The sequence below is a fragment of the Rhipicephalus microplus genome, unplaced genomic scaffold, assembly GCF_043290135.1.
Source record: "Rhipicephalus microplus isolate Deutch F79 unplaced genomic scaffold, USDA_Rmic scaffold_53, whole genome shotgun sequence".
Classification (NCBI taxonomy): Eukaryota; Metazoa; Arthropoda; class Arachnida; order Ixodida; family Ixodidae; genus Rhipicephalus; species Rhipicephalus microplus.
Genome location: NW_027464626.1, coordinates 1,074,015 through 1,088,855, shown reverse-complemented (window position 1 = coordinate 1,088,855; position 14,841 = coordinate 1,074,015).

The following is a 14,841-nucleotide window of genomic DNA, read 5'->3' as shown; positions in this document are numbered from 1 at the left end:
GGAGTTTCTGTTTGTGGAGTTTCTAGCTGCAGAGTTTCTAGTTGCAGAGTCTCTGGCTGTGGAGTTTCTAGTTGCGGAGTCTCTAGTTGTAGAGTTTCTAGTTGTGGAGTTTCTAGTTGTGGAGTTTTTAGTTATGGGGTTTTTAGTTGTGAAGTTTCTATATATGGATTTTTTTTCTAGTTGCCGAGTCTCTATTTGTGGAGTTTGTTGTTGTGGAGTTTCTAGTTGTAGAGTTTTTTGTTGTGGAGTCTCTAGTTACGAAGTTTCTTTTTGTGGAGTTTCTAGTTGTGGAGTTTCTAGTTGTAGAGTTTCTGGTTGTGGAGTTTCTAGTTGTGGAGTTTCAAGTTGTGGAGTTTCTAGTTGTGGAGTTTCTAGTTGCGGAGTTTCTAGTTGTGGAGATTCAAGTTGTGGAGTTTCAAGTTGCGGAGTCTCAAGCTGTGCAGTTTCTAGTTGTTGAGTTTTTAGTTGTGGAGTTTTTAGTTGTTGAGTTTCTAGTTTGAAGTCTCTACTTGTAGATTCTCTAGTTGTGGAGTCTCAAGTTTAGGAGTTTCTAGTTGAAGAGTTTTTAGTTGTGGAGTGTCTAGTTGTGGAGTTTCCAGTTGTGAAGTTTCGAGTTTTGGAGTTTCTAGTTGTGGAGTCTCTAGTTGTGTAGTTTCTAGCTGCGGAGTTTCTAGTTGCGGAGTTTTCATTTGTTGAGTTTCTAGTTGTGGAGTCTCAAGTTGTGGAGTTTAAAGTTGTGGAGTTTCAAGTTGTGGAGTCTCTAGTTGTAGAGTTACTACTTGCGGAGTATCTAGTTGTGGAGTTTCCAGTTGTGGAGTTTCTTGTTGTGGAGTTGCGGAGTCTCTGGTTGTGGAGTTTTTAGTTGTTGAGTTTCGAGTTGTGGAGTCTCTAGTTGTGGAGTTTCTATTTGTGGAGTTTCCAGTTGTGGAGTATCTAGTTGTGGAGTTTACAGTTGTGAAGTATCTAGTTGTGGAGTTTCCAGTTGTGGAGTATCTAGTTGTGGAGTTTTAAGTTGTGGAGTTTCTAGTTGCGGAGTTTCCAGTTGCGGAGTATTTAATAGCGGAGTTTCTACTTGCGAAGTTTCAAGTTGCGGAGTCTCAAGTTGTGGAGCTTCCAGTTGTGGAGTTTTTAGTTGTGGAGTTTCTAGTTGTTGAGTTTCTAGTTGTGAATTCTCTAGTTTTGCAGTTTCTAGTTGTGGAGTTTCTAGATATAGAATTTCTAGTTGCCGAGTCCCTATTTGTGGAATTTCTAGTTGCGGAGTTTCTAGTTGTGGAGTTTTAAGTTGTGGAGTTTCAAGTTGCGGAGTATCAAGCTGTGCAGTTTCTAGTTGTTGAGTTTTTAGTTGTGGAGTTTTTAGTTGTTGAGTTTCTAGTTTGAAGTCCCTACTTGTAGATTCTCTAGTTGTGGAGTCTCAAGTTTAGGAGTTTCTAGTTGAAGAGTTTTCATTTGTTGAGTTTCTAGTTGTGGAGTCTCAAGTTGTGGAGTTTCAAGTTGTGGAGTTTCAAGTTGTGAAGTCTCTAGTTGTAGAGTTACTAGTTGCGGAGTATCTAGTTGTGGAGTTTCCAGTTGTGGAGTTTCTTGTTGTGGAGTAGCGGAGTCTCTGGTTGTGGAGTTTCTAGTTGTTGAGTTTCGAGTTGTGGAGTCTCTAGTTGTGGAGTTTCTAGTTGTGGAGTTTCCAGTTGTGGAGTATCTAGTTGTGGAGTTTCCAGTTGTGGAGTATCTAGTTGTGGAGTTTTAAGTTGTGGAGTTTCTAATTGCGGAGTTTCTAGTTGCGGAGTATTTAATAGCGGAGTTTCTACTTGTGAAGTTTCATGTTGCGCAGTCTCAAGTTGTGGAGTTTCCAGTTGTGGAGTTTTTAGTTGTGGAGTTTCTAGTTGTTTAGTTTCTAGTTGTGAAGTCTCTAGTTTTGCAGTTTCTAGTTGTGGAGTTTCTAGATATAGAATTTCTAGTTGCCGAGTCTCTATTTGTGGAATTTCTAATGTCCGAGTCTCTAGTTGTGGAGTTTCTAGTTGCAGAGTCTCTAGTTGTGGAATTTCTAGTTGCCGAGTTTGTATTTTTGGAATTTCTAGTTGCCGAGTCTCTATTTGTGGAGTTTCTAGTTGTGGAGTTTCTAGCTGTGGAGTGTCTAGTTGAGGAGTTTCTAGCTGCGGAGTTTCTAATTGTGGAGTTTCTGTTTGTGGAGTTTCTAGCTTCAGAGTTTCTAGTTGCAGAGTCTCTGGCTGTGGAGTTTCTAGTTGCGGAGTCTCTAGTTGTAGAGTTTCTAGTTGTAGAGTTTTTAGTTGTGGAGTCTCTAGTTGCGGAGATTATAGTTGTGGAGTTTCTAGTTGTGGAGTTTCTAGTTGTACAGTTTCTGGTTGTGGAGTTTCTAGTTGTGGAGTTTCAAGTTGTGGAGTTTCAAGTTGGGGAGTCTCTAGTTGTGGAGTTTCTAGTTGTGGAGTATCTAGTTGTGGAGTTTCCAGTTGTGGAGTTTCTATTTGTGGAGTTGAGGAGTCTCTAGTTGTGGAGTTTCTAGTTGTGGAGTTTCTAGTTGTGGAGTTTCGAGTTGTGGAGTTTCTAGGTGCAGAGTCTCTGGTTGTGGAGTTTCTAGTTGCGGAGTTTCTAGTTGTAGATTTTCTGGTTGTGGAGTTTCTAGTTGTGAAGTTTAAAGTTGTGGAGTTTCTAGTTGTGGAGTATCAAGTTGTGGAGTTCAAAGTTGTGGAGTTTCAAGTTGGGGAGTCTCTAGTTGTGGAGTTTCTAGTTGTGGAGTATCTAGTTGTGGAGTTTCCAGTTGTGGAGTTTCTAGTTGTGGAAATGCGGAGTCTCTAGTTGTGGAGTTTCTAGTTGTGGAGTTTCGAGTTGCGGAGTTTCTAGTTGCAGAGTCTCTGTTTGTGGAGTTTCCAGTTGTGGAGTATATAGTTGTTGAGTTTCCGGTTGTGAAGTTTCTAGTTGTGGAGTTTCCAGTTGGAGTATCTAGTTGTGGAGTTTCTAGTTGCGGAGTTTTTAATAGCTGAGTTTTCTAGTTGTGGAGTTTGAAGTTGCGGAGTCTCAAGTTGTGGAGTTTCCAGTTGTGGCGTTTTTAGTTGTGGAGTTTCTAGTTGTTGAGTTTCTAGTTGTGAAGTCTCTAGTTTTGCAGATTCTAGTTGTAAAGTTTTTAGTTGTGGAGTTTCTAGATATGGAATTTCTAGTTGCCGAGTCTCTATTTCTGGAGTTTGTAGTTGTGGAGTTTCTAGTTGTGGAGTTTCAAGTTGTGGAGTTTCTAGTTGTGGAGTCTCTAGCTGCGGAGTTTCTAGTTGTGGAGTTTCTAGTTGTGGAGTTTCTAGTTATGGAGTTCCTAGTTGCGGAATCTCTGGCTGTGGATTTTCTAGTTGCGTAACTTAAGGTTGGGAGGTTTCAAGTTGTGGAGTTTCTAGTTGTGGAGTTTCTAGTTGTGGAGTTTCTATTTGTGGAGTCTCTAGTTGTGTAGTTTCTAGCTGCGGAGTTTCTAGTTGCGGAGTTTCTATTTGTGGAGTTTCTAGCTGCGGAGTTTCTAGTTGCAGAGTCTCTGGTTGTGGAGTTTCTAGTTGCGGAGTCTCTAGTTGTGGAGTTTCTAGTTGCGGAATCTCTAGCTGTGGATTTTCTAGTTGCGTAACTTAAGGTTGTGAGGTTTCAAGTTGTGGAGTCTCTAGTTGTAGAGTTACTAGTTGCGGAGTATCTAGTTGTGGAGTTTCCAGTTGTGGAGTTTCTAGTTGTGAAGTCTCTAGTTTTGCAGTTTCTAGTTGTGGAGTTTCTAGATATAGAATTTCTAGTTGCCGAGTCTCTATTTGTGGAATTTCTAGTTGCCGAGTATCTAGTTGTGGAGTTTCTAGTTGCAGAGTCTCTAGTTGTGGAATTTCTAGTTGCCGAGTCTCTAGTTGTGCAGTTTCTAGCTGCAACGTTTCTAGTTGCGGAGTTTCTATTTGTGGAGTTTCTAGCTGCGGAGTTTCTAGTTGCGGAGTTTCTAGTTGTTGAGTTTCTAGTTGTGGAGTTTCTAGTTGTGGAGTTTCTAGTTGCGGAATCTCTAGCTGGGGATTTTCTAGTTGCGTAACTTAAGGTTGTCAGGTTTCAAGTTGTGGAGTTTCTAGTTGTGGAGTTTCTAGTTGGGGATTTTCTAGTTGTGGAGTCTCTAGTTGTGTAGTTTCTAGCTGCGCAGTTTCTAGTTGCGGAGTTTCTATTTGTGGAGTTTCTAGCTGCGGAGTTTCTAGTTGCAGAGTCTCTGGTTGTGGAGTTTCTAGTTGCGGAGTTTCTAGTTGTTGAGTTTCTAGTTGTGGTGTTTCTAGTTGTGGAGTTTCTAGTTGCGGAATCTCTAGCTGTGGATTTTCTAGTTGCGTAACTTAAGGTTGTGAGGTTTCAAGTTGTGGAGTTTCTAGTTGTGGAGTTTCTAGTTGTGGACTTTCTAGTTGTGGAGTTTGTAGTTGTGGAGTTTCTATTTGTGGAGTCTCTAGTTGCAGAGTTTCTAGTTGTGGAGTTTCTAGTTGTGGAGTTTCTAGTTGCGGAATCTCTAGCTGTGGATTTTCTAGTTGTGGAACTTAAGGTTGTGAGGTTTCAAGTTGTGGAGTTTCTAGTTGTCGAGTTTCTAGTTGTGGAGTTTCTAGTTGTGGAGTTTCTAGCTGTGGAGTGTCTAGTTGAGGAGTTTCTAGCTGCGGAGTTTCTAATTGTGGAGTTTCTGTTTGTGGAGTTTCTAGCTGCAGAGTTTCTAGTTGCAGAGTCTCTGGCTGTGGAGTTTCTAGTTGCGGAGTCTCTAGTTGTAGAGTTTCTAGTTGTGGAGTTTCTAGTTGTGGAGTTTTTAGTTGTGGGGTTTTTAGTTGAGGAGTTTCTAGATATGGAATTTCTAGTTGCCGAGTCTATATTTGTTGAGTTTGTTGTTGTGGAGTTTCTAGCTGTAGAGTTTTTAGTTGTGGAGTCTCTAGTTGCGGAGATTATAGTTGTGGAGTTTCTAGTTGTGGAGTTTCTAGTTGTACAGTTTCTGTTTGTGGAGTTTCTAGTTGTGGAGTTTCAAGTTGTGGAGTTTCTAGTTGTGGAGTCTCAAGCTGTGGAGTTTAAAGTTGTGGAGTTTCAAGTTGGGGAGTTTCTAGTTGTGGAGTTTCTAGTTGTGGAGTATCTAGTTGTGGAGTTTCCAGTTGTGGAGTTTCTATTTGTGGAGTTGCGGAGTCTCTAGTTGTGGAGTTTCTAGTTGTGGAGTTTCTAGTTGAGGAGTTTCGAGTTGTGGAGTTTGTAGGTGCAGAGTCGCTGGTTGTGGAGTTTCTAGTTGCGGAGTTTCTAGTTGTAGATTTTCTGGTTGTGGAGTTTCTAGTTGTGAAGTTTAAAGTTGTGGAGTTTCTAGTTGTGGAGTATCAAGTTGTGGAGTTCAAAGTTGTGGAGATTCAAGTTGGGGAGTCTCTAGTTGTGGAGTTTCTAGTTGTGGAGTATCTAGTTGTGGAGTTTCCAGTTGTGGAGTTTCTAGTTGTGGAAATGCGGAGTCTCTTCTTGTGGAGTTTCTAGTTGTGGAGTTTCGAGTTGCGGAGTTTCTAGTTGCAGAGTCTCTGTTTGTTGAGTTTCCAGTTGTGGAGTATCTAGTTGTGGAGTTTCCGGTTGTGAAGTTTCTAGTTGTGGAGTTTCCAGTTGGAGTATCTAGTTGTGGAGTTTCTAGTTGCGGAGTTTTTAATAGCTGAGTTTTCTAGTTGTGGAGTCTCTAGTTTTGCAGATTCTAGTTGTAAAGTTTTTAGTTGTGGAGTATCTAGATATGGAATTTCTAGTTGCCGAGTCTCTATTTCTGGAGTTTGTAGTTGTGGAGTTTCTAGTTGTGGAGTTTCAAGTTGTGGAGTTTCTAGTTGTGGAGTCTCTAGCTGCGGAGTTTCTAGTTGTGGAGTTTCTAGTTGTGGAGTTTCTAGTTATGGAGTTTCTAGTTGCGGAATCTCTGGCTGTGGATTTTCTAGTTGCGTAACTTAAGGTTGGGAGGTTTCAAGTTGTGGAGTTTCTAGTTGTGGAGTTTCTAGTTGTGGAGTTTCTAGTTGTGGAGTCTCTAGTTGTGTAGTTTCTAGCTGCGGAGTTTCTAGTTGCGGAGTTTCTACTTGTGGAGTTTCTAGCTGCGGAGTTTCTAGTTGCAGAGTCTCTGGTTGTGGAGTTTCTAGTTGCGGAGTCTCTAGTTGTGGAGTTGCTAGTTGCGGAATCTCTAGCTGTGGATTTTCTAGTTGCGTAACTTAAGGTTGTGAGGTTTCAAGTTGTGGAGTTTCTAGTTGTGGAGTTTCTAGTTGTGGAGTTTCTAGTTGTGGAGTCTCTAGTTGTGTAGTTTCTAGCTGCGCAGTTTCTAGTTGCGGAGTTTCTATTTGTGGAGTTTCTAGCGGTGGAGTTTCTAGTTGCAGAGTCTCTGGTTGGGTAGTTTCTAGTTGCGGAGTTTCTAGTTGTTGAGTTTCTAGTTGTGGAGTTTCTAGTTGCGGAATCTCTAGCTGTGGATTTTCTAGTTGCGTAACTTAAGGTTGTGAGGTTTCAAGTTGTGGAGTTTCTAGTTGTGGAGTTTCTAGTTGTGGAGTTTCTAGTTGTTGAGTTTGTAGTTGTGGTGTTTCTAGTTGTGGAGTTTCTATTTGTGGAGTCTCTAGTTGCAGACTTTCTAGTTGTGGAGTTTCTAGTTGTGGAGTTTCTGGTTGTGGAGTTTCTAGTTGTGGAGTCTCAAGTTGTGGAGTTTCAAGTTGTGGAGTTTAAAGTTGTGGAGTCTCTAGTAGTGGAGTTTCTAGTTGCGCAGTATCTAGTTGTGGAGTTTCCAGTTGTGGAGTTTCTAGTTGTGGAGTTGCGGAGTCTCTGGTTGTGGAGTTTCTAGTTTTGGAGTTTCGAGTTGTGGAGTCTTTAGTTGTAGTTGTGGAGTTTCTAGTTGTGGAGCATCTAGTTGTGGTGTTTCCAGTTGTGTAGTTTCTAGGTGCGGAGTTTCTAGTTGCGGAGTTTCTATTTGTGGAGTTTCTAGCTGCGGAGTTTCTAGTTGCAGAGTCTCTGGTTGTGGAGTTTCTAGTTGCGGAGTCTCTAGTTGTGGAGTTTCTAGTTGTGGAGTTTCTAGATATGGAATTTCTAGTTGCCGAGTCTCTATTTGTGGAGTTTGTAGTTGTGGAGTTTCTCGTTGTGGAGTTTCAGGTTGTGGAGTTTCTAGTTGTGGAGTCTCTAGTTCCGGAGTTTCTAGTTGTTGAGTTTCTAGTTGTGGAGTTTCTAGTTGCGGAATCTCTAGCTGTGGATTTTCTAGTTGCGTAATTTAAGGTTGTGAGGTTTCAAGTTGTGGAGTTTCTAGTTGTGGAGTTTCTAGTTGTGGAGTCTCTAGTTGTGTAGTTTCTAGCTGCGGAGTTTCTAGTTGCGGAGTTTCTATTTGTGGAGTTTCTAGTTGCAGAGTCTCTGGTTGTGGAGTTTCTAGTTGCGGAGTCTCTAGTTGTGGTATTTCTAGTTGTGGGGTTTCTAGTTGTGGAGTTTCCAGTTGTGGAGTTTTTAGTTGTGGACTTTCGAGACATAAAATTTCTTGTAGCCGAGTCTCCATTTGTGGAGTTTGTAGTTGTTGAGTTTCCAGTTGTGGACTTTCTACTCGTGGAGTTTCTAGCTGTGGAGTTTCTAATTCAGAGTCTCTAGTTTTGGAGTTTCTAGTTGCGAATTCTCTAGTTGAAGAGTCTCTAGTTGTAGAGTTTCTAGTTGTGGAGTTTCTAGTTTTGGAGTTTCAAGTTGTGGAGTTTCTAGTTGTTGAGTTTCTAGTTTGAAGTCTCTAGTTGTAGTCTCTAGTTGTGGAGTCTCTAGTTTAGGAGTTTCTGGTTGTAGAGTTTTTAGTTGTGGAGTGTCTAGTTGTGGAGTTTCCAGTTGTGGAGTTTCCAGTTGTGGAGTTTCGAGTTGTGGAGTAGTGAGTTCTGGAGTTTCTAGTTGTGGAGTTTCTAGTTGCGGAATCTCTAGCTGTGGATTTTCTAGTTGCGGAACTTATGGTTGTGAGGTTTCAAGTTGTGGAGTTTCTAGTTGTGGAGTTTCTAGTTGTGGAGTCTCTAGTTGTGGAGTTTCTAGCTGCGGAGTTTCTAATTGTGGAGTTTCTGTTTGTGGAGTTTCTAGCTGCAGAGTTTCTAGTTGCAGAGTCTCTGGCGGTGGAGTTTCTAGTTGCGGAGTCTCTAGTTGTAGAGTTTCTAGTTGTGGAGTTTCTAGTTGTGCAGTTTTTAGTTGTGGGATTCTTAGTTGTGAAGTTTCTAGATATGAAATTTTTTCTAGTTGCCGAGTCTCTATTTGTAGAGTTTGTTGTTGTGGAGTTTCTAGTTGTGGAGTTTTTAGTTGTGGAGTCTCTAGATGTGGAGTTTCTTGTTGTGGATTTTCTAGTTGTAGAGTTTCTGGTTGTGGAGTTTCGAGTTTTGGAGTTTCTAGTTGTGGAGTATCTAGTTATGTAGTTTCTAGCTGCGGAGTTTCTAGTTGCGGAGTTTTCATTTGTTGAGTTTCTAGTTGTGGAGTCTCAAGTTGTGGAGTTTAAAGTTGTGGAGTTTCAAGTTGTGGAGTCTCTAGTTGTAGAGTTACTAGTTGCGAAGTATCTAGTTGTGGAGTTTCCAGTTGTGGAGTTTCTTGTTGTGGAGTGGCGGAGTCTCTGGTTGTGGAGTTTCTAGTTGTTGAGTTTCAAGTTGTGGAGTCTCTAGTTGTGGAGTTTCTAGTTGTGGAGTTTCCAGTTGTGGAGTATCTAGTAGTGGAGTTTTAATTTGTGGAGTTTCTAGTTGCGGAGTTTCTAGTTGCGGAGTATTTAATAGCGGAGTTTCTACTTGTGAAGTTTCAAGTTGCGGAGTCTCAAGTTGTGGCGTTTCCAGTTGTGGAGTTTTTAGTTGTGGAGTTTCTAGTTGTTGAGTTTTTAGTTGTGAAGTCTCTAGTTTTGCAGTTTCTAGTTGTGGAGTTTCTAGATATAGAATTTCTAGTTGCCGAGTCTCTAGTTGTGGAGTTTCTAGTTGCAGAGTCGCTAGTTGTGGAATTTCTTGTTGCCGAGTCTCTATTTGTGGAATTTCTAGTTGCCGAGTCTCCATTTGTGGAGTTTGTAGTTGTGGAGTTTCAAGTTGTGGAGTTTCTATTTGCAGAGTTTCTAGTTGTGGAGTTTCAAGTTGTGGAGTCTCTAGATGTGGAGTTTCTAGTTGTCGAGTTTCCAGTTGTGGCGTATCTAGTAGTGGAGTTTCAAGTTGTGGAGTTTCTAGTTGTGGAGTTTCTAGTTGCGGAGTCCCTAGTTGTGGAGTTTCTAATTGCGGAGTTTCTAGTTGTGCAGTTTCAAGTTGTGGAGTTTCAAGTTGCGGAGTCTCAAGCTGTGCAGTTTCTAGTTGTTGAGTTTTTAGTTGTGGAGTTTTTAGTTGTTGAGTTTCTAGTTTGAAGTCTCTACTTGTAGATTCTCTAGTTGTGGAGTCTCAAGTTTAGGAGTTTCTAGTTGAAGAGTTTTTAGTTGTGGAGTGTCTAGTTGTGTAGTTTCCAGTTGTGGAGTTTCGAGTTTTGGAGTTTCTAGTTGTGGAGTCTCTAGTTGTGTAGTTTCTAGCTGCGGAGTTTCTAGTTGTGGAGTTTTCATTTGTTGAGTTTCTAGTTGTGGAGTCTCAAGTTGTGGAGTTTAAAGTTGTGGAGTTTAAAGTTGTGGAGTCTCTAGTTGTAGAGTTACTAGTAGCGGACTATCTAGTTGTGAAGTTTCTTGTTGTGGAGTTGCGGAGTCTCTGGTTGTGGAGTTTCTAGTAGTTGAGTTTCGAGTTGTGGAGTCTCTAGTTGTGGAGTTTCTAGTTGCGGAGTTTCCAGTTGTGGAGTGTCTAGTCTTGGAGTTTCCAGTTGTGAAGTATCTAGTTGTGGAGTTTCCAGTTGTGGAGTATCTAGTTGTGGAATTTTAAGTTGTAGAGTTTCTATTTGCGGAGTTTCTAGTTGCGGAGTATTTAATAGCGGAGTTTCTAGTTGTGAAGTTTCAAGTTGCGGAGTCTCAAGTTGTGGAGTTTCCAGTTGTGGAGGTTTTAGTTGTGGAGTTTCTAGTTGTTGAGTTTCAAGTTGTGTAGTTCCTAGCTGCGCAGTTCCTAGTTGCGGAGTTTCTATCTGTGGAGTTTCTAGCTGCGGAGTTTCTAGTTGCAGAGTCTCTGGTTTTGGAGTTTCTAGCTGCGGAGTTTCTAGTTGTTGAGTTTCTAGTTGTGGAGTTTCTAGTTGTGGAGTTTCTAGTTGCGGAATCTCTAGCTGTGGATTTTCTAGTTGCGTAACTTAAGGTTGTGAGGTTTCAAGTTGTGGAGTTTCTAGTTGTGGAGTTTCTAGTTGTGGAGTTTCTAGTTGTGGAGTTTCTATTTGTGGAGTCTCTAGTTGCAGAGTTTCTAGTTGTGGAGTTTCAAGTTGTGGAGTTTCTAGTTGTGGAGTCTCAAGTTGTGGAGTTTCAAGTTGTGGAGTCTCAAGTTGTGGAGTTTCTAGTTGCGCAGTATCTAGTTGTGGAGTTTCCAGTTGTGGAGTTTCTAGTTGTGGAGTTGCGGAGTCTCTGGTTGTGGAGTTTCTAGTTTTGGAGTTTCGAGTTGTGGAGTCTTTAGTTGTAGTTGTGGAGTTTCTAGTTGTGGAGTTTCCAGTTGTGGAGTATCTAGTTGTGGAGTTTTCAGTTGTGTAGTTTCTAGCTGCGGAGTTTCTAGTTGCGGAGTTTCTATTTGTGGAGTTTCTAGCTGCGGAGTTTCTAGTTGCAGAGTCTCTGGTTTTGGAGTTTCTAGTTGCGGAGTCTCTATTTGTGGAGTTTTTAGTTGTGGAGTTTCTAGATATGGAATTTCTAGTTGCCGAGTCTCTATTTGTGGAGTTTGTAGTTGTGGAGTTTCTATTTGTGGAGTTTCAAGTTGTGGAGTTTCTAGTTGCGGAATCTCTAGCTGGGGATTTTCTAGTTGCGTAACTTAAGGTTGTCAGGTTTCAAGTTGTGGAGTTTCTAGTTGTGGAGTTTCTAGTTGTGGATTTTCTAGTTGTGGAGTCTCTAGTTGTGTAGTTTCTAGCTGCGCAGTTTCTAGTTGCGGAGTTTCTATTTGTGGAGTTTCTAGCTGCGGAGTTTCTAGTTGCAGAGTCTCTGGTTGTGGAGTTTCTAGTTACGGAGTTTCTAGTTGTTGAGTTTCTAGTTGTGGTGTTTCTAGTTGTGGAGTTTCTAGTTGCGGAATCTCTAGCTGTGGATTTTCTAGTTGCGTAACTTAAGGTTGTGAGGTTTCAAGTTGTGGAGTTTCTAGTTGTGGAGTTTCTAGTTAAGGACTTTCGAGTTGTGGAGTTTGTAGTTGTGGAGTTTCTAGTTGTGGAGTTTCTATTTGTGGAGTCTCTAGTTGCAGAGTTTCTAGTTGTGGAGTTTCTAGTTGGGGAGTTTCTGGTTGTGGAGTTTCTAGTTGTGGAGTTTCAAGTTGTGGAGTTTCTAGTTGTGGAGTCTCAAGTTGTGGAGTTTCAAGTTGTGGAGTTTCTAGTTGTGGAGTTGCGGAGTCTCTGGTTGTGGAGTTTTTAGTTTTGGAGTTTCGAGTTGTGGAGTCTTTAGTTGTAGTTGTGGAGTTTCAAGTTGTGGAGTTTCCAGTTGTGGAGTATCTAGTTGTGGAGTTTCCAGTTGTGTAGTTTCTAGCTGCGGAGTTTCTAGTTGCGGAGTTTCTGTTTGTGGAGTTTCTAGCTGCAGAGTTTCTAGTTGCAGAGTCTCTGGCGGTGGAGTTTCTAGTTGCGGAGTCTCTAGTTGTAGAGTTTCTAGTTGTGGAGTTTCTAGTTGTGGAGTTTTTAGTTGTGGGATTCTTAGTTGTGAAGTTTCTAGATATGAAATTTTTTCTAGTTGCCGAGTCTCTATTTGTAGAGTTTGTTGTTGTGGAGTTTCTAGTTGTGGAGTTTTTAGTTGTGGAGTCTCTAGATGTGGAGTTTCTTGTTGTGGATTTTCTAGTTGTAGAGTTTCTGGTTGTGGAGTTTCGAGTTTTGGAGTTTCTAGTTGTGGAGTCTCTAGTTATGTAGTTTCTAGCTGCGGAGTTTCTAGTTGCGGAGTTTTCATTTGTTGAGTTTCTAGTTGTGGAGTCTCAAGTTGTGGAGTTTAAAGTTGTGGAGTTTCAAGTTGTGGAGTCTCTAGTTGTAGAGTTACTAGTTGCGAAGTATCTAGTTGTGGAGTTTCCAGTTGTGGAGTTTCTTGTTGTGGAGTGGCGGAGTCTCTGGTTGTGGAGTTTCTAGTTGTTGAGTTTCGAGTTGTGGAGTCTCTAGTTGTGGAGTTTCTAGTTGTGGAGTTTCCAGTTGTGGAGTATCTAGTAGTGGAGTTTTAAGTTGTGGAGCTTCTAGTTGCGAAGTTTCTAGTTGCGGAGTATTTACTAGCGGAGTTTCTACTTGTGAAGTTTCAAGTTGCGGAGTCTCAAGTTGTGGCGTTTCCAGTTGTGGAGTTTTTAGTTGTGGAGTTTCTAGTTGTTGAGTTTTTAGTTGTGAAGTCTCTAGTTTTGCAGTTTCTAGTTGTGGAGTTTCTAGATATAGAATTTCTAGTTGCCGAGTCTCTATTTGTGGAATTTCTAGTTGCCGAGTCTCTAGTTGTGGAGTTTCTAGTTGCAGAGTCGCTAGTTGTGGAATTTCTTGTTGCCGAGTCTCTATTTGTGGAATTTCTAGTTGCCGAGTCTCCATTTGTGGAGTTTGTAGTTGTGGAGTTTCAAGTTGTGGAGTTTCTATTTGCAGAGTTTCTAGTTGTGGAGTTTCAAGTTGTGGAGTCTCTAGATGTGGAGTTTCTAGTTGTCGAGTTTCCAGTTGTGGCGTATCTAGTAGTGGAGTTTCAAGTTGTGGAGTTTCTAGTTGTGGAGTTTCTAGTTGTGGAGTCCCTAGTTGTGGAGTTTCTAATTGCGGAGTTTCTAGTTGTGCAGTTTCAAGTTGTGGAGTTTCAAGTTGCGGAGTCTCAAGCTGTGAAGTTTCTAGTTGTTGAGTTTTTAGTTGTGGAGTTTTTAGTTGTTGAGTTTCTAGTTTGAAGTCTCTACTTGTAGATTCTCTAGTTGTGGAGTCTCAAGTTTAGGAGTTTCTAGTTGAAGAGTTTTTAGTTGTGGAGTGTCTAGTTGTGGAGTTTCCAGTTGTGGAGTTTCGAGTTTTGGAGTTTATAGTTGTGGAGTCTCTAGTTGTGTAGTTTCTAGCTGCGGAGTTTCTATTTGTGGAGTTTTCATTTGTTGAGTTTCTAGTTGTGGAGTCTCAAGTTGTGGAGTTTAAAGTTGTGGAGTTTCAAGTTGTGGAGTCTCTAGTTGTAGAGTTACTAGTAGCGGACTATCTAGTTGTGGAGTTTCTTGTTGTGGAGTTGCGGAGTCTCTGGTTGTGGAGTTTCTAGTAGTTGAGTTTCGAGTTGTGGAGTCTCTAGTTGTGGAGTTTCTAGTTGCGGAGTTTCCAGTTGTGGAGTATCTAGTTGTGGAGTTTCCAGTTGTGAAGTATCTAGTTGTGGAGTTTCCAGTTGTGGAGTATCTAGTTGTGGAATTTTAAGTTGTAGAGTTTCTATTTGCGGAGTTTCTAGTTGCGGAGTTTCTATTTGTGGAGTTTCTAGCTGCGGAGTTTCTAGTTGCAGAGTCTCTGGTTTTGGAGTTTCTAGTTGCGGAGTCTCTAGTTGTGGAGTTTTTAGTTGTGGAGTTTCTAGATATGGAATTTCTAGTTGCCGAGTCTCTATTTGTGGAGTTTGTAGTTGTGGAGTTTCTATTTGTGGAGTTTCAAGTTGTGGAGTTTCTAGTTGCGGAATCTCTAGCTGGGGATTTTCTAGTTGCGTAACTTAAGGTTGTCAGGTTTCAAGTTGTGGAGTTTCTAGTTGTGGAGTTTCTAGTTGTGGATTTTCTAGTTGTGGAGTCTCTAGTTGTGTAGTTTCTAGCTGCGCAGTTTCTAGTTGCGGAGTTTCTATTTGTGGAGTTTCTAGCTGCGGAGTTTCTAGTTGCAGAGTCTCTTGTTCTGGAGTTTCTATTTGCGGAGTTTCTAGTTGTTGAGTTTCTAGTTGTGGTGTTTCTAGTTGTGGAGTTTCTAGTTGCGGAATCTCTAGCTGTGGATTTTCTAGTTGCGTAACTTAAGGTTGTGAGGTTTCAAGTTGTGGAGTTTCTAGTTGTGGAGTTTCTAGTTAAGAACTTTCGAGTTGTGGAGTTTGTAGTTGTGGAGTTTCTAGTTGTGGAGTTTCTATTTGTGGAGTCTCTAGTTGCAGAGTTTCTAGTTGTGGAGTTTCTAGTTGGGGAGTTTCTGGTTGTGGAGTTTCTAGTTGTGGAGTTTCAAGTTGTGGAGTTTCTAGTTGTGGAGTCTCAAGCTGTGGAGTTTCAAGTTGTGGAGTTTCTAGTTGTGGAGTTGCGGAGTCTCTGGTTGTGGAGTTTTTAGTTTTGGAGTTTCGAGTTGTGGAGTCTTTAGTTGTAGTTGTGGAGTTTCTAGTTGTGGAGTTTCCAGTTGTGGAGTATCTAGTTGTGGAGTTTCCAGTTGTGTAGTTTCTAGCTGCGGAGTTTCTAGTTGCGGAGTTTCTATGTTTCTAGCTGCGGAGTTTCTAGTTGCAGAGTCTCTGGTTGTGGAGTTTGTAGTTGCGGAGTCTCTAGTTGTGAAGTTTTTAGTTGTGGAGTTTCTAGATATGAAATTTCCAGTTGCCGAGTCTCTATTTGTGGAGTTTGTAGTTGTGGAGTTTCTAGTTGTGGAGTTTCAAGTTGTTGAGTTTCTAGTTGTGGAGTCACTAGTTCTGGAGTTTCTAGTTGTTGAGTTTCTAGTTGTGGAGTTTCTAGTTGTGGAGTTTGTAGTTGCGGAATCTCTAGCTGTGGATTTTCTAGTTGCGTAACTTAAGGTTGTGAGGTTTCAAGTTGTGGAGTTTCTAGTTGTGGAGTTTCTAGTTGTGGAGTCTCTAGTTGTGTAGTTTCTAGCTGCGGAGTTTCTAGTTGCGGAGTTTCTATTTGTGGAGTTTCTAGCTGCGGAGTTTCTAGTTGCAGAGTCTCTAGTTGTTGAGTTTCTAGT